The sequence below is a fragment of the Lycorma delicatula genome, chromosome 11 (assembly GCF_047948215.1).
Source record: "Lycorma delicatula isolate Av1 chromosome 11, ASM4794821v1, whole genome shotgun sequence".
Lineage (NCBI taxonomy): Eukaryota > Metazoa > Arthropoda > Insecta > Hemiptera > Fulgoridae > Lycorma > Lycorma delicatula.
Genome location: NC_134465.1, coordinates 73,033,234 through 73,060,938, shown reverse-complemented (window position 1 = coordinate 73,060,938; position 27,705 = coordinate 73,033,234). Strand labels below are relative to the sequence as shown.

Genomic DNA, 27,705 nt, shown 5'->3' with positions numbered 1-27,705 from the left:
GCTCGATGTCTGTGCCAAAATGTTGTCCTCCTAGCCGGCGTTTCGTGTGAATTTTGCTGGATTTCAATTGAGCAGTACACTATATCTATTTAGTGTTTACTGAAGTTTGTCTTGTCTAGATGAAAGTAAATCTGCCCTGTACAATTCTGTTATAATTGAAACCGATTTAAAAACATGTTGTCTAGTAATATTTCACAAAACTATAATAAGTTTTCAATAATTTAGTATTCAAAAATGAAATATAGCTAATTTTTCTACCTCAAAATGATCTATTTTTTTTTGTATGAGACTTCAAAAGGACACTAAACAGAAAATATTTTGACGTACAAAATTTAAAGTTACAACAGTCTTAACCGTAATAACGGCCATTTAATGTCTTTCACAGCTAGTTTCAAAAACTGTGTATAGTACCTCTTATGTAACTTCTCAACAGTGAAACATAGAAGAAAATTTAACAAATATTTTACTTTAAAATGATTTAATTTGAGTTATGAGACTACTATATCCTGAAGCACCCGGAGGACAACTAAAACATTTTTAGTAGAAAGGAAAGTTAGTAGAAAGGGTGGGTGATCATTTTAAAAGGTATTGAAAGACAAAAATTTGATATAAAAACTTTTGACTATAGCAAAACTAACGAACATCACTCTCATTTATTTATTTCTTTTCACAGCTAGTTTCAAAAGTAGTGTTCAGTACACAAGTAGTGAGTGGTCTTGCACCCCAAAATAGATTGTTTTGAGGTAGGAGCATTTTATAAATTTAATTTTGCTATATTTAACTATAGAAAAGCGGTTTTGTTATTTTCTTTAATACATATTTTTTTTTTTGTCTTCAGTCATTTGACTGGTTTGATGCAGCTCTCCAAGATTCCCTATCTAGTGCTAGTCGTTTCATTTCGGTATACCCTCTACATCCTACATCCCTAACAATTTGTTTTACATATTCCAAACGTGGCCTGCCTACACAATTGTTTCCTTCTACCTGTCCTTCCAATATTAAAGCGACTATTCCAGGATGCCTTAGTATGTGGCCTATAAGTCTGTCTCTTCTTTTAACTATATTTTTCCAAATGCTTCTTTCTTCATCTATTTGCCGCAATACCTCTTCATTTGTCACTTTATCCACCCATCTGATTTTTAACATTCTCCTATAGCACCACATTTTAAAAGCTTCTAATCTTTTCTTCTCTACTCCGATTGTCCAAGTTTCACTTCCATATAAAGCGACACTCCAAACATATACTTACAAAAATCTTTTCCTGATATTTAGATTAATTTTTGATGTAAACAAATTATATTTCTTACTGAAGGCTCGTTTAGCTTGTGCTATTCGGCATTTTATATCGCTCCTGCTTTGTCCATCTTTAGTAATTCTACTTTCCAAATAACAAAATTCTTCTACCTCCATAATCTTTTCTCCTCCTATTTTCACATTCAGTGGTCCATCTTTGTTATTTCTACTACATTTCATTACTTTTATTTTGTTCTTGTTTATTTTCTTGCGTAGGACTTCATCTATGCCGTTCATTGTTTCGTCTAAATCCTTTTTACTCTCGGCTAGAATTACTATATCATCAGCAAATCGTAGCATCTTTATCTTTTCACCTTGTACTGTTACTCCGAATCTAAATTGTTCTTTAACATCATTAACTGCTAGTTCCATGTAAAGATTAAAAAGTAACAGAGATAGGGAACATCCTTGTCGGACTCCCTTTCTTATTACGGCTTCTTTCTTATGTTCTTCAATTATTACTGTTGCTGGTTGGTTCCTGTACATGTTAGCAATTGTTCTTCTATCTCTGTATTTGAACCCTAATTTTTTTAAAATGCTGAACATTTTATTCCAGTCTACGTTATAGAATGCCTTTTCTAGGTCTATAAACGCCAAGTATGTTGGTTTATTTTTATTTAATCTTCCTTCTACTATTAATGTAAGGCCTAAAATTGCTCTCTTTGTCCCTATACTTTTCCTGAAACCAAATCGGTCTTCTCCTAAAACTTCTTCCACTCTCGTCTCAATTCTTCTTAATAGAATTCTAGTTAAGATTTTTGATGCATGACTAGTTAAACTAATTGTTCTGTATTCTTCACATTTATCTGCCCCTGCTTTCTTTGGTATCATGACTATAACACTTTTTTTGAAGTCTGACGGAAATTCCCCTTTTTTATAAATATTACACACCAGTTCTTATAATCTATCAATCGCTTCCTCACCTGCACTGCGCAGTCATTCTACAGGTATTCTGTCTATTCCAGGAGCCTTTCTGCCATTTAAATCTTTTAATGCTCTCTTAAATTCAGATCTAAGTATTGTTTCTCCCATTTCATCCTCCTCAACTTCCTCTTCTTCCTCTATAACACCATTTTCTAATTCATTTCCTCTGTATAACTCTTCAATATATTCCACCCATCTATCGACTTTACCTTTCGTATTATATATTGGTGTACCATCTTTGTTTAACACATTATTAGATTTTAATTTATGTACCCCAAAATTTTCCTTAACTTTCCTGTATGCTCCGTCTATTTTACCAATGTTCATTTCTCTTTCCACTTCTCTTTAATCTACTCTTCTTTCACCAGTTTGCACTTTCTGTTAGTATTTCTTAATTTTCGATAGTTCCTTTTACTTTCTTCATCACATCTGAAACCCAAGGTTTTCTATCAGTTCTCTTTATTCCGCCCAAGTTTGCTTCTGCTGATTTAAGAATTTCCTTTTTAACATTCTCCCATTCTTCTTCTACATTTTCTACCTTATCTTTTTTACTCAGACCTCTTGCGATGTCCTCCTCAAAAATCTTCTTTACCTCCTCTTCATCAAGCTTCTCTAAATTCTACCGATTCATCTGACACCTTTTCTTCAGGTTTTTAAACCCCAATGTACATTTCATTAACACCAAATTATGGTCGCTATCAATGTCTGCTCCAGGGTAAGTTTTGCAGTCAACGAGTTGATTTCTAAATCTTTGCTTAACCATGATATAATCTATCTGATACCTTGCAGTATCGTCTGGCTTTTTCCAAGTGTATATTCTTCTATTATGATTTTTAAATTGGGTGTTGGCAATTACTGAATTATACTTCGTGCAAAACTCTATAAGTCGGTCCCCTCTTTCATTCCTTTTGCCCAGCCCGTATTCACCCACTATATTTCCTTCCTTGCCTTTTCCAATGCTTGCATTCCAATCTCCAACTATTATTAAATTTTCATCTCCTTTTACGTGTTTAATTGCTTCAACAATCTCTTCGTATACACACTCTACCTCATCATCATCATGGGCGCTTGTAGGCATATAGACATTAACAATTGTTGTCGGTTTAGGTTTTGATTTTATCCTTATTACAATGATTCTATCGCTATGCTTTTGAAATACTCTACTCTCTTCCCTATCTTCTTGTTCATTATGAAACCTACTCCTGCCTGCCCATTATTTGAAGCTGAGTTAATTATTCTATAATCATCTGACCAAAAGTCGCCTTCCTCTTCCCACCGAACCTCACTATTCCTACTACATCCACATTTATCCTATCCATTTCCCTTTTTAAATTTTCTAGCCTACCAACCTTTTTTAAACTTCTAACATTCCACACTCCGACTCGTAGAATGTTATTTTTTAATTTTCTGATGGCCCCTTCCTTAGTAGTCCCCAACCAGAGATCCGAACGGGGGACTAGTTTATCTAATTACATATTACGCTTATAAAATGTGAGAATGAAATATTTTATTTAAAAAATTAATAAATCCTATCCGCTTTTAAAATACTTATGATAAAAACTTATGAAGCTGTAGAAAAGATTATAAATGAAATATTAACATTCAAAATTTAAATAATACCGGCTGTAGTTTAATCGCATGTTGTTGGTCTTTCATAGCCAAAGCAGAGAATACCAGAAAGAAAAAACAGGTCAAATAGTAAAAAAAAAAAATGTTTTTATGTTTAAAAAACCTACATAAACAATTAATCAAAAGCAGCTGATCTGCTGCATTCGGTTAGTATGCTTGGTTTTTAGATTAATTGTTCGTACGTTACATCCATGGCAACAGTGTGGGAACTTTTCACCGATGATAAATACCGTTCATGTTATTTACCGTATGTATATCGTTTAATAAGATATATTTCTGATTGCTATATTTCTCTTTTTGTACTTTTTTAGGTTATATGATCTTGTATACATTTATTGTGTTCATTTTTTAATTAACGAATTAATTATATCATTAATTTATTCGTAAATAAGTTAACCGAAACATAATAATTATAATATAAATAGACATTAAATCATCTAAGACTACACGCATACATATTACATTGTATATAATAACAGTTGAATATTAAGTCCGTGATTTTAGCTGTTAGGACTGATGAAATAACTCGTTTATGTATTGTTCTCCTGGCCTTGATCAGAACAGTTCTTATTGTTGACAATTGTTTTAATTGTTTTACAATAAAATTAGCCAAGCAAGCTTTCACTCGCATATCGAGAAATCACTTGTAGATAATACTATAAGAAATTGTTCATTTAATTATCCTCAGTTTTTCTGTTCAACCGTTCATAGATTATAAGATTTTTGTTCTTATTATATAACATACATGATTTCCTGGGTTATTTTGAGAATATTTTATAAGAGATTAATTTTGTAATTCATCGCATTACATGTTTAATCAATTTTTTCTCTAATCCTCCACTGTTACAATTTGCTTATTATTATTTTTTTTTAATATTTAGTATTTGTAGAAAAAAAGAGATAATAACAAACAATAAAATTTGTACTTCTGTGTTAACGGGGACCACTCGATTTTGATTTTTATTGTTTAGGTTAGTAATGTAACTAACTAATTAACGATGGTTTACTAGTTTATACTTATGATTGTGAAATAACGATCTAACAACCCATTTCCGTATCCTAGAAACTTGTTTTGACTTTTTGAAGTAGCCTCCTTCAAAAACAGATGACATATTTCAGATAAGGATATTCATAAACATAATGTAGTAGTTTGTCATGGTTACAAGTTTTATTAAGGTGTTTTAAAGCAAAAGAATAGGAAAAAAAATCGATTTGATCCTAAGAGGATTTGCCATCTAATATAACAACCAGAAATTTCACTTTATGGGCTATGATACATATTATCATATCATTAATGGGAATTCTTCTCATACAAGTAACAATGTTAGGTTAATGCAACGGTTATCCAAGTTTGAAAATAATTATCGTCATTTAGTGTATCCTAAACGTATAAGAATATTTTATTTCATTTCCACTAAGTAAAATAAATTAATCTTTATTCTCATCAGAACAGAATAACACATTATACAGATCAATAAATTAATATAAAACCAGATTATAAGAAATCAGTGTAAGATAAGTAATATAATAATAATAATAATAATAATATATAAGTAATATATAATAATTTGATTTAAGTCCGTGTTAATTATTTAAATATATGAAAAATGTTAAGGTAAATATTTTAAACAAAAAATTACCACAAATTGATTCACAATTCAGAAGTTGCAATTGGAAATTAATTTACGTACATGCTGAACAAGATGCAGATAAATCAATTTCTTTTTAATTTTCTTTTAATTAATATTATTTAAAAATGAATCGACAGAATAATATTTATTTATACAAAAGAAAATCCTTCAGGCATCTTAAATAAATTGGTGGAAAGATTTTTCAAATTTTGTAAAACTTACAAGAAAGTTGTATTTCTTGTAAGCTGAAGCGTGTAGTTATAAGAAAACAGTTTTGTTGTATAGTTTGAAAGTAGAATTTTAACTGATAAATCTGTATTAAAGAAAAATATGTATTTTATTAAGCCCCTACTTATAGAAGAAGTGGGGGGGGGGGAATTGAAAGCCACGCAGCATTCGGATAAATGAACATTAGAAGTCCGGTTAATTGCGAACCATCTAATTAAATACTTTATTATAATTAAAAGTAATTAAAAAGTAATTTAAAAGTATTAAGTAATTTAAAAGTAACGCGCATTAAAAGTAATTCAATCGATATTTGAAGTTTGAAATAAAGGGACAACGTAATAGCTCTATAGCTATTACAATTCGCAGCCAAAGGCGCATAAAGAAGGTGATGAATCCACTCCGACCCTCGAATGGTTTTCTTAATCGCAGTAGATAACGTGTCCGTTACAATTTGGTTGAACGGGAACTGTACATCAGTACAACCACTTTTAATGAGTCTGATTACGATTCGAACCTGATATCCTTGAATTAAAAACTCTAAACTCTGCCACTATAGACGCGAAAATTTATCAGAATAAAGATTTTTTTTTTTTAATTTCAAACTTCAAATATCGATTGAATTACTTTTAATGCGCGTTACTTTTAAATTACTTAATACTTTTAAATTACTTTTTAATTACTTTTAATTATAATAAAGTATTTAATTAGATGGTTCGCAATTAACCGGACTTCTAATGTTCATTTATCCGAATGCTGCGTGGCTTTCAATTCCCCCCCCCCACTTCTTCTATAAGTAGGGGCTTAATAAAATACATTTTTTTCATAAAAAAAAAATCTTTATTCTGATAAATTTTCGCGTCTATAGTGGCAGAGTTTAGAGTTTTTAATTCAAGGATATCAGGTTCGAATCGTAATCAGACTCATTAAAAGTGGTTGTACTGATGTACAGTTCCCGTTCAACCAAATTGTAACGGACACGTTATCTACTGCGATTAAGAAAACCATTCGAGGGTCGGAGTGGATTCATCACCTTCTTTATGCGCCTTTGGCTGCGAATTGTAATAGCTATAGAGCTATTACGTTGTCCCTTTTCTTCTCCTTAGGAAAAATCGTTAGATCAGAGATTAAATTTTATTTATACTTTTAATTTAACGTTAACAAGTTTTTGTTGTAATTATAATGAAAAATCGTCCTATACTTTTTCACTTACGAAAAAACATTAAAAAATTTAATCGATATTTTAGAAAAAATCATCAAAAATTTTATCTGTAATTCTTGTAATTACAAAGTTTTAACAAAAATATACTTCGGGCGAAAGAATTAAAAAAAACCACAATAAATGTGTTTGTTCAAACAGCCTACGGTATTATGCGCGCGCGCGCGCACACACACACACACAAAATAAATAAAATTTATTTAACTGAAAATTATCGCTAAAATAAGTAAATAATTTTTCTTAATAGAAAGCTTAGAACTACTGAAGACGAATAAATTTCAGTATAATAAATTAAAAGTGCCACGATTTTATTGGATACTAAAAATTAATTATTTCTTAAACTTGTAAAATAAATATATTCCTATACTTACATAATTTCTTTAAAGTAAATCGTGTATTAAGGGTCGGATAATCGACTATTACACAGATATTAATTTCAAAGATACGGTGCCCATTTCGATGTAAATATTTAACTGTTATTTTGATTAAAATAGGTAAAGTATATTCTTTAACCGATTTTTATTTATTTATAGAACGCCTAGAATCACTGATGAAGAAACTTTTTACTACGTAATAGATTATAAGATACCACGACTCTATCGAATAACAGTATACTAACAATGAAATATGTAAAATAATATTATTAACATATGTACCTAATTCCATAAAAAAATAAACTAGGTATGAAGAACCCGATAATCAACTGTTCCGTAGATATTAATTTCAAGGTATATTTGTTTTGATGGAAATATTTATTTATTATTTTCATTCGATTAAATTAAATATTTTTTTATAACATAATTTTTTTTTTATTGAAAGCTTGGAATCACTGAAGAGGAACATTTTTCAGTATAATATACTTGAAGCTATCGACTATATCGTAGAATCATACGGTGAAAATTAACTATTTTTGTAAAATATTATTATATATACTTAATTTTCTTAAAATTAAATTGTGTATGAAGCACCGAACAGTAAGTAGACTGTAACATTGATATTAATTTAAAAATATATTTATTTTTATATAATTATTTAATCATTATTTTGGTCGTAATAAAATTCTTAGATGTTGGCAATAACTTCAAAATTGAAAACGACACACACTTTTGGATAAGTGATTATTAGAGCAACCGGTTAATCGATAATCGTATAATTAACATTACTAATGTAATTAATTGAACCTCATATATGTAAATGAATGAAAGAAAGGTATTTTCATACGATTTTTAAAATTTGAAATTTTTTAAATATTTATAATTTTTCTCACGATCGGCTGAAGCGTACAAGCTTTTGTGTACAAGTGCAGCGCTTTGGGTTCTTAATTCAAGGATCGGGTTCAAATCCGCTAACAGTCTTTACCTAATGGATATCCCTGTAGTCGACTCATTTAATACGGATACCTACCCTTTATAATGTATCAAGGAAAATAAGGCTATTTTCCTAGATTATGATAAAGGCCGTCGGGCGTCGTTATGGATTCATTACAATCTTGCGTACCCCTTGGCTTCGAAATTTGTAGCTCTAGCTATTTACTTTTTTCTTCTTCGTAGTGGTTCAGGGAATAACTTTAATTTTAACTTATAATTTTCAATAATATATATTATTATTTTTTAATTCTAGAGAATTATATCATTTTTCATAAGAAAAGGAGATCGATCTACCAATCAAATTTTAAGGGAGAAAAAATAAATTTATACTTATATAGGAATAGTATATTTAAATTATATATATAATTTAAATTATGGGCGTGTGTGTTCGCGCGCGCGAATAACACACACACACACACACACACGAATAAACAAATTAATGTATTATTTATTAATTTTAAATTAATTAACATTAAATTAATAATGAAACAAAATTATTTAAGACTACCCTTCCCGTTGGTTGATTAACAGCGTGTACTATTCTTAATAGGTAGGCTGTATTTGAAAACTCATTCATTTTACAAATGAATGTAATTGACAGGTGGCAGGTGCTATTTTGCCATTTAAACTGATCATTTCTTCCCTCCTGGGACCACTACCTTCTTAATTCGGTATCAAGGTAAATCGCTACTACGCTGCGTTTGTCTTTTTAACAGATTTGTATGGAATAGATCTTACTAAGCTAAGGACAATGTAAAAAAAAAAATTGTAATATTTGAGGTAAAGTGTCGGTATTATTTACTTTTTTTTAATTTAACAACGATTCAGTTTGTAATTTTATTATTCTGTAATTTTTGTAAGTTCTGTATTTATTTCATCTTTTAACGCCCAAATTTATAATTATTATTTTTTTCTTATGTGACAGTACGGTAGATAAATATTTTGCTACGTAAAAAAATTAGCGGAATTCGGATTCAAAATTTTCCGGATATAAGTCGGGGACGTGATAGACCTAATCTGATAAAACGTAAAATGAAATTCTAATACGATAAACGTTCTTTAAACTACCCTTTTCGTACGCATTTTGGGCCGATGAAATCAAAAGGGTGGATCGTTAAGTTTTGAGTGTTGTGTAATTAAAGAATAATGGAGGGTGCTCGCACACGGGACATATACCTAGTTTTTTATTTATTTAACTGTACTGTAATTTTTATTTATGTTAACAGCGTGAGGGCGACGTTGCATGTGAAGAATCTTTATTCCGCTCTAATTCACATGTTTTTCTACTAAATCGGCACAGTATTATATATTTAGCTTCAATTATTGTAATATATATATATTTTTTTTAACCTCCGGATCCACCGTTAGGCATTCTTCATGTGTGAAGTTGCCATGCCTGACCGGGATCCGGAGGTCCCGGGTTCGTATCCCGGTCAGGCACGGCATCTTCACACACGCTTCAAATCGTTCATTATATATTATAATAAAGATATATAATGAAACAGGCAGATAAATTATAAGGTAATATTAATTTTATTATAGTAAACGATATGAAAATAATCGCGAGAGGACGTTACTGTCGGATAAAACGTTCTGGGTTCTACTTCCGGTTTTGTATAGTTTTTATGGTACGGTGTAAAATTAATTACATTAAAAAATAAAAAACACATAATGCAAAAAAATGTGATCTTTGTCGTCGGTACGAATAATTTAATAAAAAGAAATACCGGTTGTAAATATTCGTTTAATAATAACGTTTAATAATGTTAACAATTTTCTGCTTGCCGAAGCACTGTCAATAACTCTCCCCTCCACCAAAACAATCAGTGCCCTTTCAAGGTTAAACAATTTCACTGCCGCGTTCCGTTCACGCAGTAACGTAAAGCACGCTTCAACAAATAATTAAATAATAGTTTATAATACCGGGCGATCATGTGAAAAGTTACCGCATTTATTATTCAACAGATATCAGTCCAATTGTATTTCTGTTTGCAGGCATGTATACCATTCTCAGGGGGAACCTTTCTAAAATGATTTTCAAAGGGGTGGAACATATTCTCTCCGCTACACTTACCCCGACTCAAAAATCTTATATGGCAATAGCAAAATTTAATTCTATTAATTTACAATAATCGACAACCCGAAAAAATAATGAATTTTGGTGAAAAGAGAATTAAAATCCGCCCGCTCCTTCATTACATTACATTATTTTTTCGGGTTGTTAATTAACGGAATTAAATGTTACCGTTGCCAAATAAGATTCTTGAGTTTGGGGTAGGTGTAGCAGAGAGGGTAGGTTTCATTCCCTTTGAAGATAACTGTAGAAAGGTTCCCCCGACAACGGTATACTTGCCGGCAAATCGAAATACGAAGAGACTGAAAGCTGTTGAATAACAAAGGTCTATTTACACACATCGGTATCAGTTCAGTATCAGTGTTCTCCGTGGTCGATCTGTGATGCCAATTCACACACATCCGACATCATTCTTTCTTTTTTTTCCTGTTTAGCCTCCGGTAAGATTACCGTTTAGATAATTCTTCAGAGGATGAACGGGGATGGATGTGTGAGTGTATAAATGAAGTGTAGTCTTGTACATTCTCAGTTCGACCGTTCCTGAGATGTGCGGTTAATTGAAACCCGACTGCCAAAGAACACCGGTATCCACAATCTAGTATTCAAATCTGTGTAAAAATAACCGGCTTTACTAGGACTTGAACGCTGGAACTCTCGACTTCCAAATCAGCTGATTTGGGAAGACGCGAAACATCCGACATCTATCCGTAGTACATATCACACAGTAAGTACTGCAGTCCTAATTGGCGTCGCTGATCGATCAGGATAACATCGATACTGATGTGCGTAAATAGACCTTAAATGTAGTAACTTTTCAGATGATCGTCCGGTACGTAGAGGTTTAAATGTAAAGGGAAAGATTTCTGTATGAATCAGAACATTATAATCGGTCATTAATCGCAATTAAATGTCGAAATCTGTCAACCGATTTATAAACATATACTGTTAAAAGTAATGACGTAATATGTTGATAAAAATAAATACACGTGGAAATGTTAAACGATATGCGATATCGATTGTAAATATTTCATTTCCTTTTCCCACGGCCGACCGTGAAATTGCGATTTTTACTTCCTTATACGAAGTAAAAGAAGTATTGTGATCGCCAAAATTTTTGGTTTTCAAATTTTAACAGAAATATTCATTTTGACCATCCTTGAATCCATTTTGACTAGCTCGGCGTAACGTCTGTACCGACGTAAAATATCTATCTCGCATAACTCAAAAACTATTAGCCGCAGGATCTTGAAACATCGGTTTAGGACTGTTGTAACATCTAATTTTGCACCTCCCTTTTTGATTACAATCGACTGGACCAAAAGTGTCCAAAAAAGCCCAAAATCCCCAAAAAATTAGATTTTGAGCATTTTCTTAACTGCAGTAATCAGCCATAATTAAGAGCTTTTCAATGATATATCTTAAACGGTACTTATTTTCACCGGTTCCAGAATTATAGCCAAATAAAATTTTAATTAATGAAATTTTTGGGTGGTTCAAGGGGAAGAGACACATCGGTTCGAATCCGACTTCATTACCTTTTTTTTAACTTAAATATATTGATATATTAATAATTATTAACCTCTGATTGTAAAAAAAAAAATGTTAACTTTTCTAACTATTTTTTAAAATTTAAATATATTGATTTATTAATAACTAGCAGATCCGGCAATGCTTCGCTATTGCTAGATTTGAGTATATATACATATATATATATACACATAGATTTAATGAACACAATTGAAAGTTTGATAAAACATTAACTAAATGAACATTACGGACTTCGCAAAAGTTAATTTTTCCCTGTTACCCTTTCTCCCTTTCCTCCTTGTCACAATTTTTCTTTCCCCATATTACCTTTCCCCATTTCCCCTTTTCATTCCCCTTTCAATTACTTTCCTCTCTCTCTTTCCCATATTTCCCCTTCCTCTTTCCTTTTTTCTCCTTTCCCGTTTCCTTTTCTCCGTTTTCTTTTTCTCCATTTCCCTTTTTAGATTTTTCCCTTTCTTCCTCTTTCTCCGCGCGTGAATCGGTCCAGTAGTTTTTTTAGTCTACAGCGGACACACATATCAGAAACATTGAAATGGAATCGTAAAATATTTAGTACAGCGCGTGTTGCTTTTACGTCCAACAGATAGCGCTGTTTTTAAAAAAAAAACATGTTTTTACCTAAAACAAGTGTGAAATTTTAGGTATATAAAAACACGCGCGTATTCGAATGCAACGTCGTGTCAAAATTTCAAAGCGATCGGTGAAGAACTTTCGGAGTTTTAAGATTTTGAACAAACTAACATTTACATTTTTATTTATATATATATTATTAATCTCCGATCGTATAAAATGCGTATATGTAATTTAGTAGGCGTACAAGGAAGTTATGTGGTGTCCGCATCAAATTTTTTTTAAAAAGAATAATACGTACTTCAAGTCATTTCCTTTTCTTAGCCGGCCTCCTTGGCGCGAGCGGTAGCGTCTCGGCCTTTCATCCGGAGGTCCCGAGTTCGGGACATGGCATTTTATAAATCATTCATCTCAACCTTTGAAGCGATACCTAAGGGTGGTCCCGGAGGTTAAACAAAACGAAACGAAAAAGTAATTTCCTTTTAAACATCTGTCTTACCTAAATGTAAATGTTTTTATCTTGTACAGATTAAACTTTTTAAGTACGTTTGTTTTTTATTTTATTTTATACTCCCTTTAACGTATTTTTTTGCTGTAAATAATAAAATAAAGAACTACGATTTGTCTAAGAAAGTATTTTCGTTATTTTGAAAAACTTTGTTAACAAGGAAATTTAGTTGTTTTTTTATGTATTCTACCATTTTTGAACTTTAAAAGTTAAATTATTAATTTAACGCGTGTTTTATTATGTACATGGAATAATATTTTTTAGGTAAATGTTTATTTTTGTTTCTTCTCTTACAAATATTCATATAAAAAAGTTTAAAACCACACGCACTACGCGCATGTATATGTATATAAAATTAAATTTTATTGTGTTTTTTTTTACTTCGTAAAAATGGTATAATTAAGAAAATATCAGTTATTGACGTAACTAACTTTATCGATAAAATGGTACGCCTAAATATAATTTATCTATCTTTACCCGGTCCACTTGTACAACGTTTCTCGTTGTTCTTAAAATATCGCAAAACTGGAACAAAGCACAACATAACGCGACTAACAAAGACGCTTTTACAACATAACCAAACGTAAACGGAAAACAACTAACCGACTAATCTATATTTCGATTGCGGTATAGCCCAAATACACAGCATTTTATTATTAACAGAAAGAACGGGTTTTTTCTGAGAAAAAAATTACAAACAGTGTGGAAAAAACATTCGTTTACGGTTTCGTATAATTTTTACTAGAGTCCTGATAAACGGACGTTGGCACTAAAAGTGTTAATAAATATATTTGGCTGCCCGAGATTAAAATATAGGCTAAGAAATAAATAAATATATTTTATTACTTTATTAGTAAAATTGAGTTTTTTAATCTGTTATCGTTAATGAAATAAGTGGCAGCTTAGTCGTGCATGATACTCGATTTGTATGCACCAGCTTAGCCTATTTGTACTACGACCTCGTAAATAAAAAAATACATTATTAATTCTATTTTAGTATATAAGGAAAAAACACGAATAATCAGTAAGCGAATAACATATTAAAAACAAAAGATCCTTTTGCAAAGTGCGTTTTTAATGAAGAGAAACGTTTTCCCACGCGAGGGATTTACGTTTGTTTATATGTGACTTTTAATTTATCGAATCGTTCGCTAACCTCATGGACTCTTCGAAACAGCTGATCATCGTACTTGGCAACTGGCTATTGTGTCACTACCTGGATTGACTGACTGACTACGTATCTGAGCTCCCGTTAAAGCCCAACAGGGCAAGGGCTGGGGGGGGGGGGCGGTGGCGACGGAAAGTCACTAGGCGGGTGTTTTCCCTACGGGGTTGGGATGTACGTATCTAAGGCACAGCTTGTCTTTATATCTGTTCTGTTCGTCCCTAAATACTTACGAGCGGGTCACCGAAATCGTTGTTCTGCTTGTGTATATTACACAACGGTTAATAATTTTTTTTTGTCTTCAGTCATTTGACTGGTTTGATGCAGCTCTCCAAGATTCCTTATCTAGTGCTGGTCGTTTCATTCGGTATACCCCTTACATCCTACTTCCCTAACAATTTGTTTTACATATTCCAAACGTGGCCTGGCTACATAGTTTTTTCCTTCTACCTGTCCTTCCAATATTAAAGCGACTATCCCAGGATGCCTTAATATGTGGCCTATAAGTCTGTCTCTTCGTTTATCTATATTTTTCCAAATTTTTCTTTATCATCTATTTGCCGCAACACCTCTTCATTTGTCACTTTATCCACCCGTCTGATTATTAACATTCTCCTATAGCACCGCATTTCAAAAGCTTCTAATCCTTTCTTCTCAGATACTCCGATCGTCCAACTTTCACTTCCATATAAAGCGACACTCCAAACATACACTTTCAAAAATCTTTTCCTGACATTTAAATTAATTTTTGATGTAAACAAATTATATTTCTGACTGAAGGCTCGTTTCGCTTGTGCTATTCGGCATTTTATATCGCTTCTGCTTCGTCCATCTTTAGTAATTCTACTTCCCAAATAACAAAATTCTTCTACCTCCATAATCATATTTAAACGATTCCTCATAGGTGAAATTATAAATAATGTGACGAGAGAGTAACGTTACACAAAAATCAGATTTCAAGAACATACGTCTGTACGCATCCGTTGTAAGATTTTCCAACGTCTCTAATAATCAAAATTCTAAGTATTCTCAAGGAACAGCAGCTTATATAAACTTTCCGTTGTTGACCTTTCCTCAGTTTTTCTCGAAAAATATTGTATTTGATGTACGTCTTCTATTCCTAGTTAATTGTTGCTTGAATTGAAAAAAAAATTCCTTTTCAGATAATTTACTGTAACTAACATGTATTTTTTTAAACGACCTTGCTATTTATAAAGTATTACTAATTCCGTAGCCACTCACCTGTTCGTTAGGAGGGATATATGCCACTATCGCGTTGTATTTGTTCGTACAGATTCACACTTTTGTACTCCATGTAAGTTCGTATAAATTGGAATCTATCATCGCCCTGTTTGTTTCGCACTCTCGATTGTTTTTCAGCGGCCGAAAGCGATAAAATCCTTTTTGGTATTTGGGCCCTTAATACTACCGACGAATTCTCAGGACGATTGACATGGCAGTTATTAAAATAATAATTCCTATTATATTTTCTGCTAAGTTCACTATAGTTTCTGTGTTGAATACCGCTTACCTTTTCTTAGCTTTATTCTTTTATCGTTTGTCGACGCGTTTCCGAAATACTTCATTGTCAAAACTTAATTTTAAATTTCTGTTAATCTTTATATAACGTTTGAGAGGCGTCAGCGCCCCTCCTTATATTTGACGTCATGCCTTATCTTTATTTTCTGTTTAGCTTCCGGAACCACCGTAAGGTATTACTTCAGATGATGATATGCGTGAATGTAAATGAAGTGTAATATTGTACAGTCTCAGGTCGACCGTTACTGAGATGTGTGGTTAATTGAAACCCAGCCACCTAAGACACCTGTATCCGCGATATAATATTGAAATCCGTATAAAAGTTACCGTCTACTAGGACTTGAACCTAAAAACTCTCGACTTCGAAATCGGCGATTTGCGATGACGAATTCACCATTAGACCAACCTGTTGCCTTATCTGGCCTTCTTCTTGTTTATTTGTAATTAATTTTTATACTTATCTTTTAATTTTATTTATCTATTTTCTGCTTTTAATAAATCGAGGTTGAAAAGGACACACGCTTGTCTGTTGATCTGTTCATTTATGATCGTTTTGTTGTTACTCTTTAATTTAAAGGTTTTTAGATATTGTAATATGTTCATTCTTCTTCCTTTAACACATTTGTGAATGTATTTTTAAAAAATCTCATGTGTTAGTTACATCTTAATTTTAATTTTCTTTCCGTTTGTCAATATATGTTACACTGCATTTAACATTTTATTTTGGATATACACCATTACTTTCTATATATCTTTTTCTTCTATTTTACTTCTAAAAATCAAAAACAAGATTTTAATTATGTAGCGCATTTAATAAAAGAAGGACATTCCCCGATGAAAATGGAAGCATCAATGAAATTAATTCACGAATTTGTGAATTCTCATTTTTTTCGTGGGAGAAAAATGTAAATCTATATAGAAAAATATTAGTGCCATATTTCAACCTTTTTGGTCAACTCGTTTTAGATACAATATTGAATACCCCCCCCCCCCCCAATATATTGATTGACTTAAAACTTTGGAATTTTTAATTCAGAATGGCAACAACTACCCTCCCTTTTTTAATTTTCTCCAAAATTTAATGGCATCTAGCCCCTTATGTAGAAACTTTTTGGGTCATTTTCGAAGAAAATGTTCGTTCAGCCGCTAATTACACTTAGATATTAATCAAAATACAGGCCAACAAATGTACATACATCTTTCCGAAATTTCCACGGATTTTTAAAAAACCGTTTTTTGGACTCGGGGGGTTATGAAACGTCGACATTTGCAAAAAAACCCGATATCGAAATTTTGGACCGATGAATATGTTATATACAAACTCTTTGTAGTTGTAGCCTTTACATAGAAGCAATAGAGCTGCAGTCGATAAAGTAAAGGTACCGGTATTTCTAAAAATATATTATAAAACATGCCCTAATAAAATAATAATTGAAAAAAAAACAAAATAGTGTTTAGTGCAGAAGTATGTACACAATTTAAGTATGCAAGTGAGCATACTTCCCATGATTTACTGTAGAAACGGTATAGGCTGTTTACATTACTTTAAACAAATTGTGGTCTATATCTTATAATATTGCGTCTATAAAAACATCGGTGAGCTTGATAAACTCGCATAAGATTATTTTTTTTTTGTTTAACTTCCGGGACCACTGTTAGGTATTGTTTCACAGTATGTTATGAATGATTTGTAGCATGTGTGAAAATGCCATGCCTGACTGGGATTCGAACCCGGGACCGCCGGGTGTGTACTATTCATTAGAAACCGATTACAAAAATGGTGGCTGGGTATAGTATTCAGCCTTGAATTATCAATCTCCCACATGCAGTTAGGGTTAACAATCTCTGCCAATCTAACACCTAAAATGCATCGGATAAACAATATAAAACATTTTCTGAAATGATACAAAGATAGTGATCACAAATGACCCAGGCTAAATTAAAGTTTGATATGACGATGTTGAAAATATGGCAAAATATAATTTTCTTGGTAAATAAGTAAATTTTGTATATTTATTCTCTTCAATTGATTAATTACTTTCATCGTGAATATTAAATGTATTTTATTTCATGAATATTATATACATTATTTGGGTAGTTAATTAGAAGTGGCTACTTAATAGTGAAGTGGCTTTCTCTTTTTGGGTTGTTAAAAGTAAATAGTTTCATAAGGTAAATAAGTTGTAGTGTTTTGAATTATTGATGTAAAGGCAATCTTTTGATTATTGTTTATCCATTGATTATTTTGTCTGATTTTCATGCGATTATCATTCAAATGTATCAAATTCATTTTTACATCTCTTGTCATGTATGATTTCAATTTTTGCTTTTTGTTGAACCGGTTTGAAATTGTTGAATTTGATTGAGTAGCTTTACCTACAATAATGTGCTTTTTCATTCACACTTACTGGCTTTTCACTGCAACTATCAACATCATGTTTTATTATGGAATTTTCAGAATATTGATGTTTGACACCGATGAATTAATGTTCACTGAAATAATAAATTTGGGTTTTTTTCATTTTCAATATTGTATAATTTTGTTTTTTCACATTTTTTAAATTTTTTTAGGGGATGATGCCTTTTGGTTGAGCATATTCATTGGTTTCGGATTATCTTAATACATTATGATGTAAGGTAAAAGTAATACTTCATTTCTTTTGTGAATAGCAACATCTAATCTGATAAAATTCACATTCAAGTCTTTAGGAAAATTAACAATGTGTTTTGTTTTTACCATTTCCAGCAAATCCTTTTGCATTTTGCTAACAGTGAATGTGACTTTTTCATGTTTTATTCCAAATACTAGTGATATGCCACAGTCAATGTACAAGTTTATTGTTGAAATGTTGGAAACTGAACTGATCATACAGTAAAGTTGTGGAAAATAAGTTGTGTAAAGTTGTGGCCAATAACAGTTTCTTGATCATGATCCAATCATTTTCTATTTAAAGAATCATCAGTGAAAACATTGCATTTTCCATCAAAATAACACAACATACCCGATGATGTTAGAATGTAATTTTTAAGTAATTTCTTAGAACGGAAATTACAAGTACAACCTATCAACATGGTCATGTAATGCTAGTCTTTGAAATCTGTATGGTGTATTCATATTTGTTTCTTTTGGAACTTTGATTTGCAATATTTTACATATTGCTGGTACATTTAAAAGACTGCAATTCTTTTGTTCTTATGACTGAAGAGTAGCTATAAGGCATTTTGGCAGGCAGGCTCTAACAAGTTCAATGTGGAACTTGAAGAAATAATATGGCACTATATATAACATATTGATAATTATCAAAATTACCAAGCAGCACCTAAAACTAAACAATTTAAATTAGTTTTAACAAATAAAAAGATTTAAAACAAATATGCAGTGTTAATTGTAGTATAATAATAATAATAAAAAAAAATTATGTTTGTAGGTATGTCAGTTTGACTCAAGAGTGTGGTAGATTTTTGAGCCCTATGTATTTTAAAAACATATTTATCAGTGATTCATGCAAACATGATAAACCTTCCATGATAAAAAACTTATAACAAACAATTAGTTTAGGAAAAGTATGAAAAAAAGCACGCTATTCAATTGTTAAGAACATTTATTTAAAGTAACATTATTTTGGTATTTATTATTTTGTAATTGAATCCAAATGTAAAAAACAAATGGTTTAGAAGAAACACGAAAATGTAAGCTACTCAATCATTAAGAGCAAAATCTATTATTTTGCTATTTTATTATTTAGTATTTAAAACAGTCTGCTTAACTTTAATCCCCTTTATTCATATTGGCCATTCACTCCAAAAGTGGAATGAATCAGGAATCATAAGAGGTGTTTAATATTTTTACTCGGTTGTTTAAACGATTATTTTGTTTACTCTTTAATTTATTTATTGTATATACAGTGAAAACAAATACAAAATGTAATAAAATGAGTAGACCTGGAAATGTAACCATTCTTTATAATGATCCTGATCTGACTTCCACTTTCAGATCACTACATTGATTGGGCACTATGGTCATGGCTTATCGCAGATTATGTATAATAGAAAATGATTTTGGAATCGAACTTACACCACCATTATAACTGGTAGTGTGGCAGCCAGGGTTGATGTGATAGCAGGTGTAAAGAGACCCTTCTCTACTCACTATACACTTTACTATGTAATGTTGAGAGTAACAAATAGTATTCAGTCTCTTTGTACATCATTTTTTTTTTGGATTCAGAACAAACAATTGTTTTTTTGGGTCTTTTTTCAACTAAAAATGTTTTTTTTTTTTTTTGGAAGAGGATAAAGTATTATTTTTTCTGGTAGTAAATTGGAATTGATGTGGATCTATTCATATTGAGTTAAGGTTATCTAGACAAATTCTTCTGATTTTGGTTTGGTTATCATGCTTAGTAGTAATCCATAATGCAGATAGTGTGTTCATATATTTTTTTGCTAGAATTAATGATTCATCTATTGTATTTATATTAAAATCACTGCTAATTTTTCCCCTGATTTATTTCAATTTTCAGATATTCTTCTAGTTCTTCAATAAATTCAATTATGCTTCCTGATAGTGGTCTATGTATTACTATTAAGTGATGTTTTTTTTTAACTCTTGATAATTTCAATTTCTATAGATTTTGCTTTTTATAGTTTTGGCTTTTGGATTGTATACCTTACATTCTCTTTTATAAATATTATAATTCCATTTTCTTTTTAATGTTCTCTGTTTTGATATTTTATTATATCCATTTACATTATAAACATTACTTTTACATAAATTGACTTCTGAAAGACAAATTATGTATTTTTCAATTCTCATTCTTTTTAATTGCATATTTAGTGTACACCAGTTTATATTAAGCGGTTTCTGTTTAATGAGGATTATATTTAGATTAGGCTTGTATTTATTATTTGTACTGTTGTATTTTCCAATTTGTATTATACATTTTTTCATTATTATTTATTAATATTTCATGATCTTGGATTTTCAGATTCATTTTTGTTTGAGTATGTAAATAAATTTTTATAGTGATATATATACTTTTTGTCCAATGAAGAAACATCAAAACCAGTATATATAAAATTGTGACTAAGCTTGGTCCTTTTCCGGTGAGTGGGTACCACTTTTTTCAAAAAGTAACAAAGTACCCATATTTTTTTTGTTTGTTAATAACCAAATTAACCTCCAAAACATAATTTTTATTAAAATAACCCAATGCTGTTTAGGGTCACATTCCTTCTTATTGTGATTTTTAGCTCACCACCATAAACTTTCATTACTTTGGGTATATGCATCTGTTTTTGGATCAACAAAGTTTTCACTATGATTTTCTGTATCACGTTTGTAATTAGTCAAGGTTAGCGAGCAAAAAGAGTGTAGGATAAGTTTGGTTAGATTATATTTATAATTTCTCTACAAATGCCCACTGATTTGAAAGAATTCTGCCCGTATTGCACTTTCTTTTTGGAAATGAGGACTTGCCTATATCTACTGTCATTTGTGTAAGTATATAATTCATACCTTCTAAATCTTCTATACAATCAAATGCTTTTCATAAATCTGATATGATTTTAGTACCTGGTTCAATACATGCTACAACTGTATACATTAATGTCTCCTTTGTTCTATCAGGAACAGCACACATGAAACATTTTTTTGTTTCATGATAAATTTCTCCAAAAAACCCGCTATTGTGGTAACATTCAATCTCTATTGTATTTTCTTTTAGAAAACAGAGACTCATCAATACTACAATTGTTCCAGGTCCACCTAGTTTTGTAATAATTTAAAGCCACATATTTCAGTAATAAATATATTAATAATTATTTTAAAAAATGTTATTTGGTTATTGTTATATAAATGTAAAAATGTTTTTATTATTTTTAAAAACAAAAAGAAAAAGGTTGTACCCACTTACTGAAAAAGGTCCTTAAGCTTTTATTTGTTTTATATAAAAATTATATTTGGATTTAGTTGGATTTGGAGTTGGTTTTACTATATGTTCTTATCAGATGTATAGTTTTGATTTCCAGAAAAATCTTTTTTGTTGATTTGTAAAGTTTTTGATGTAAGTAAATCTTTGGTTTATAGATACATATTTTTTTTGTCGATTCATTTCCATTCCTCTTTTTTGACTGAGATATGATCTATTGTTTCTCATAGTCCTGATCATTAAAAAAGGACTTTTCCTTGAAGAACTAAATGGATTCCTTCCCAAAAGAATTTTTTTTATTGATTGTGAAGCTTTCATGCATAACAAATATTCTGTTCATCCAGTTTGTTCTCTACATCTGAATTTGTTATAATTGTTTTTCTTTAGTTATAAATTTTAATCCTTGTTTGAGTTATATATGAATTTTACTATGATATTTCCTTTTCTTTATCTTTAATTTATTTTATTGGGCATGTGTCTGTAGATTTCCTCTATGTCTTTTCCCCCAACTTGTTCATCATGTTTCTTTTCTATTTTATAAATAATTTGTTGTAGGTTTTTGTTGTTTTGCTTCTTTATATGAGGATTAGTTTTTTGTTGGTTATATTGGAATATTTTGATTCTATTTGACGTTTCTTGCATTTTTATTTCTTTCTCTTTATTTTCTTCTTCTAGTTTGGTGAATTGTTTTTTAAATTCATAGATTTCTTTTTTATTAATATTTTCGGGAAAGTTGTAATTGTATATTAAAATTTTGTCTATAGATTTTTGTTTTGTTATTCTATTTTCCTTTTTAATTCTTTAAAGGACTGTTTGGAGTTTGTGTCATGACATTCAGTTTCTTGTTTATTAATTTTTCATTGCTGAACAATCTATTGTAACTTAGGATACACGTAAACCCTCTCGTTATGAACCAGCCGTGTTGTCAGAGGTGAAAAGAAAAAAGAGGTTTAAATTAGCACGTGTTCATAATGAGGCAAGGAGTTTGCAGAGAGCTGTTAACTAGAAGAGTTCACTCAGACCTTAGTACCTGGTGATTATGAGGGAAGGTGGTAATTTAGCGAAGATAAGCCTTTTATTATTTTTCATGAAATAAGTAGTTATGTGTTAGCTCAATAAAAAAAATCATAACTACCAAAAAAACATTAAAAAAGTAACCATTATATAAAGAAAATTACATAACGAAGCTGTTTTACTGGTTATCATGTTAGTTATGTTTTTTTGCTGTACGAAATGCTGTGACTTTTCATAAGAAGCTTAATAACCATTACTGTAAATAATTCCATTTATCATTTTCTTGCGTGTTTTCTTCACTCTTGTGTTTGAGGTTTTAGTGGAAATTCACTTGACTCTCAAATGGGAAGTTTTGCTGAGTATTTACTTACATGAGAAACTTTACAAATACATTCAATGGTTGTTTGAGTAAATTTAAAATTCTTTTGAAAGAAAATAAAAATGCATCAGACAGACTAAGAAACCATATAAAATTGAGGCTAAGGTTCAGGTACATAATCCACCAGATGAACCAGTTATGAAAGTAAATTTTCAGAACCTCCTCTAAAGAGCCTTTGATGCCATTTTCTTCTCAGGTGATCTTACTTACCAAACCAGAGAGACCATTTAAAACAACATAAGGGGTGACTGTTTCTCCTTTTTCACATAATTTTAGACAATGAAGCAATTTTTAGGATGGAGAAGAAGATAAAGGGTTGGCCAAAAGGCAAAGTCGGAAATTAATCTCTTACATAAATAAATTGATTTGCAGTGAAGCATCAAGGATATTTGAGTCCTTGAGTTTCTATGATTGTTAAATGATCTGAACCCTATTTGTATATATCTGTAAGAAACCCATTTTCCCCAAGATGATATTTTAAATTAAGAAAGTGTAATATTCATCTGTGAGATCAACCTTCAAGTGTAAGGTTCAGAGGTCACAATCAGAATGAAGTACCCATTAGATTACTCTCTGCAACATACACTTACCAAACTTTCACTGGAAAGAGGATGACATAATGCAATTAATTGCCCAGCTTCCTCCACCCACTACCCTATTACTAATGGGTAACTAATGCACATAATGCTCTTTGGGGATTAGACTGAATAAATCCCCGAGGAAGAGAGTTGGAAAGGCTCCTTATAAATACTGAAATAGTTATATTAAATAATGGCTCAGGAACTTGTTTTAATGCCAGAAGCTTAATGAAATCCTGCATAGATTTATAGTTGCATCTATTGCATCAAAGTACTCTTTCAAGGTTTTGAAAAAACCTTCACAAAAGTGACCACTTTTGGTGCAAATTCAACTGGTGCTCTAATGAAAATGAATCCCGTCTGTAAAAGATGGTTATTCAACAAGGCAGCTTGAACAAGCTTCATTGCTAACACAAACCTCCCAGAAAAAACTAGAGTTATTGAAATTGATGTCATCACAATAACTGATTTTATATTTGACTCGGCTTTAAGACTTATTTACAGAACATCTGGGAGACCCAGGAAACCACCGTGAATGGTGGAATAATGAGATTTGTGAAGTGATCAAAAAAAGAAAAAAACATACAATGCTTTCAAGAAATGTCCAACATTAAAAACTTTAGTTGCCTTTAAAAAATACAGTATTTGCAAAAAGGTGTAAGAGATTAAAAAAAAATTATTGCAACGTGTGATCCATTAGCAGAAATATGACTGCAGCAGACATTTGAAAGAAAGTGAAGGCTTTCTGTGAGAATACATACTTTCACCCAGGCATGGCCAACATATGGCCCGTGTAATGAATTTATGCAGCCTGTGAAAAATTCTTCAATATTAGCTTTTTTTTTTATAAGCAATTAAATAGTGGAAAATACAGAAATTTAAAAAACTTGCCAAGAAATATTTAGTAATATTCAGCTCAAAATATATTTGTGAACAAACCTATTTTTTAATGAATCTAAATAAAAGTACAACAAATTCCATAATAAAATTTTGTTTACTCGAATCGTTTTTGTATTTAATATTTTTTAATTTTAATATTCCGTTTGGTCCATAGTAAACAGTTTTTTTTCTAATTCAGTTTGGAGGCAAAAACTGTTAGCTACACCTGCTTTAACCAAATACATTGCCTTCAATCTAAAGACATATAGCAGATTCATCAAATGAAATTGCTGAACCATTAGCCACTCAATTTGAAGAATTTAGTAAAATGGTCAATTTTGACCTATGATGATCAATTCCAGACCAGCTGGAATACGGTATTGTGAGTAAGCAATTAAACACGAAGTTGCTTTGCCTGATACTTTAGCAAAAGACTTATAATTGAAACTTCAGTGTAAATCTATGATGAAAATTTCAAAACTATGTCCCACTCTCTATATTTGGTTGCTTACCTTTTCTTACTTAAACATCTATCGTATTTGCATATAATTCCAAGTTAATTATGTTAATATTACAGTTTTTGCTGTCACTGCAAAACAAATAGCCTTCAATAATGTTATTAAATGTTATCTTTCTGGTAGAATTGTTTTCAAGTAATAGCCTTCTGTCAAATGCTAAAAAAAATGCAGTGCATTTTATTACAAGCTAATCATGGAAATGTTTCAAAATATTAATATCGCCTCTTGTTACAAAATCTAGGTATCTCGCATTTTCAGATTTGAATATTTACAAAACCTAACTTGAAAAAACATTTCTGAACCTTAAGATTTTACTGAATAAATATTGTTTTTGTTGCTGGACTAACAATTCACGAGAGAATTGTTATGAGCCGTACTTCTGATGATTTATCATGCAAATTTATTTTGATTTGATTGTATGATGTTATATTTATTAACTCGACCAAGAATGAAAGCAAAAATTTGTATAACGATTATTAATATCAATAATGGAACTTTTGATATATGACATTTTAGATAACTAAAAATACTTTTTCTTAAATGTAATTTTAAAATGATAAAAAAATTATTTATTAATATCAAGAATGACAGATGTAATAATAATATTGGTGAACTTTCATGCGACTACAATAATAAAAATATAACTCTCATTAATAGAAGAGTATTAGTTGAAAAATAACATGTTATAATGAACTTCTTATTTAAGTTAGCTGAAAGCATACAGAAAATTCAAGGTAATCAACAAATTTTTGTGATGAAATTTTTTACGTGAGCTTTCAAACATGAAAAACTTTGAAAAATAAAATATAATAATATTATGAATAAAAAATTAGAGGTGTATCTTATGAAAATTATGTTTAATTTTGTAAATAGTACTTTGTAAATCTGAGGAAGATGTAACTGTAAAAATGTAAAATAATCTCAAATTTTAGAGAAGTGTTAAATTATATTTTAGTCATCATCGCAGATGACTGTGTACTGTCTTATCATATAATTTGCATCAATAATTTATGAACGCTTCATTTAGTTTTGTAAAATTATAACACAAATAAAGCAATTATGATTAACTAAGACTGTGAATGGATATCCTTTCCAGATTTATTTCACCCGTCGTTCTATTTGTTTGAGAAAATTGTATTAATTTCAAGAGTTTGCAGGAAAGCAATGTTAGGCCTTTCAACTACAAATCAAAAAGTGTTTTAAGGACATCTAACAATAACAGTTCATTGTGCTGCAACTGTCAGAATAGAAAAAAATTTCTAAAAATTATACAGCTGAGCAAGCAATTTCAGTTAATGTTACTGCTATTCATGTTTATTTGCTATTCTTGAAACTTGTTATTCTTGTATTTTTACTAATGACCTCATCTGTTTGTATATATGCATTCTGCATATCTTCCAAGCATGTCTGATTTGAAGTGTTAGATATCAGCTTTTGTAATTTAAGGTGTCCCAGAGATTCGGGTACTATTTCATCTGCAGAATAATTTGGGTAAGATGATGTGATAATTTTTAATTAAAACTAAGTTTGAACACAATGAAAGTGCATCCACAGATATTCTGCTTGTATTTCTCTTTTTCTTTAGTCATACAGTACTCAAAACCAAATGAAAATTCAAAGGAAATAAAAATCCAAACTCAAAGAAAATGTTATAAACATATTGTAAACTTTACATTTATATTATTTCACTTCCCAGATTATTGTAAATATTATTATTTATCAGATTAGAAATAAGTTAAAGTCAATATAAATGTTAACTTCTGCATTACTACAAAAAAAAAACTTGCTAATAAAAATAAGATTTAGTTAATAAACATCTGCAGCATATATTAACAGAAAGTTATTGTTGATTGATATTTTGCTTTAGATACTATTTTGGTTGTGATGGACCATAGTTTATTTACGTAGTACATAGACTCTAGCCAACTAGTTCAAACTGAGTTGTTAATTGAAACCCAACCTTCAAAATACAACATTTACAGTATTTGAAGATGAAATTAATGTTGAATTTGAACTTAACACACCAAAATCAATCCATTTCTTATCCTTTCCTGTTGTTTCTTGAAGCTGTTAATTTTTTAGGACCGAGGTAGAAGAATATTTATCCACAAAAATTTCATTCATGGACCACAAAAAAGTGACCTCAAAAAAACAAATTGACCTCATTTGCTGCAGGAATGGTAATATTCTGATTGTACCTCTATAGCTAGTATGAATAGCATTTATCTGCTATAAAAACCAATTCCATTATCATTTTCTTGTAGATAGTAGGCGTTTGATGTGAAATGACCCTGTGAAACTAATAAATAAGTATTCTTTAAAACATTAGTTTCTTTTACACCATATGTTACAACTAGTAAAAATTTATGAATAAATCACACAAAGAACCATAAGAAGGTAAAAAGTAGTTTTTGTTTTGCATTGGTAATTAATTTTTTTGATCGGTTTGTTTAAGCAACATTATTTTGCTTGTTATATATAATAAATGCTCTATAAAAGTTTTAAATTAAGCATCATATAATTCTTTCTTCATAATGCCACAAATCAGTAATAAATTGTAAACTTTTCCATATGAGATAAAAACGTTTGTAAATTTTTGAGCTGAATATTTTTCAAGTCTGTTTAATTTTTTAAGAATGCAGCAGTAATCTACTTCATCATGATGAATGAAGTTTAACTTCGCCATCTTTCTTGACGAAATATATTTTGTTATAC

At 30.5% G+C, this 27,705-nt stretch overlaps 1 protein-coding gene across 5 annotated transcripts in view; it reads left to right on the top strand.

Annotated features, from left to right (window-relative positions):
* Nucleotides 1-27,705, top strand: part of LOC142332384 (endochitinase-like) — a 141,877-nt gene that overhangs the window by 74,660 nt on the left and 39,512 nt on the right. The gene's annotated exons all lie outside the window — the stretch shown is intronic.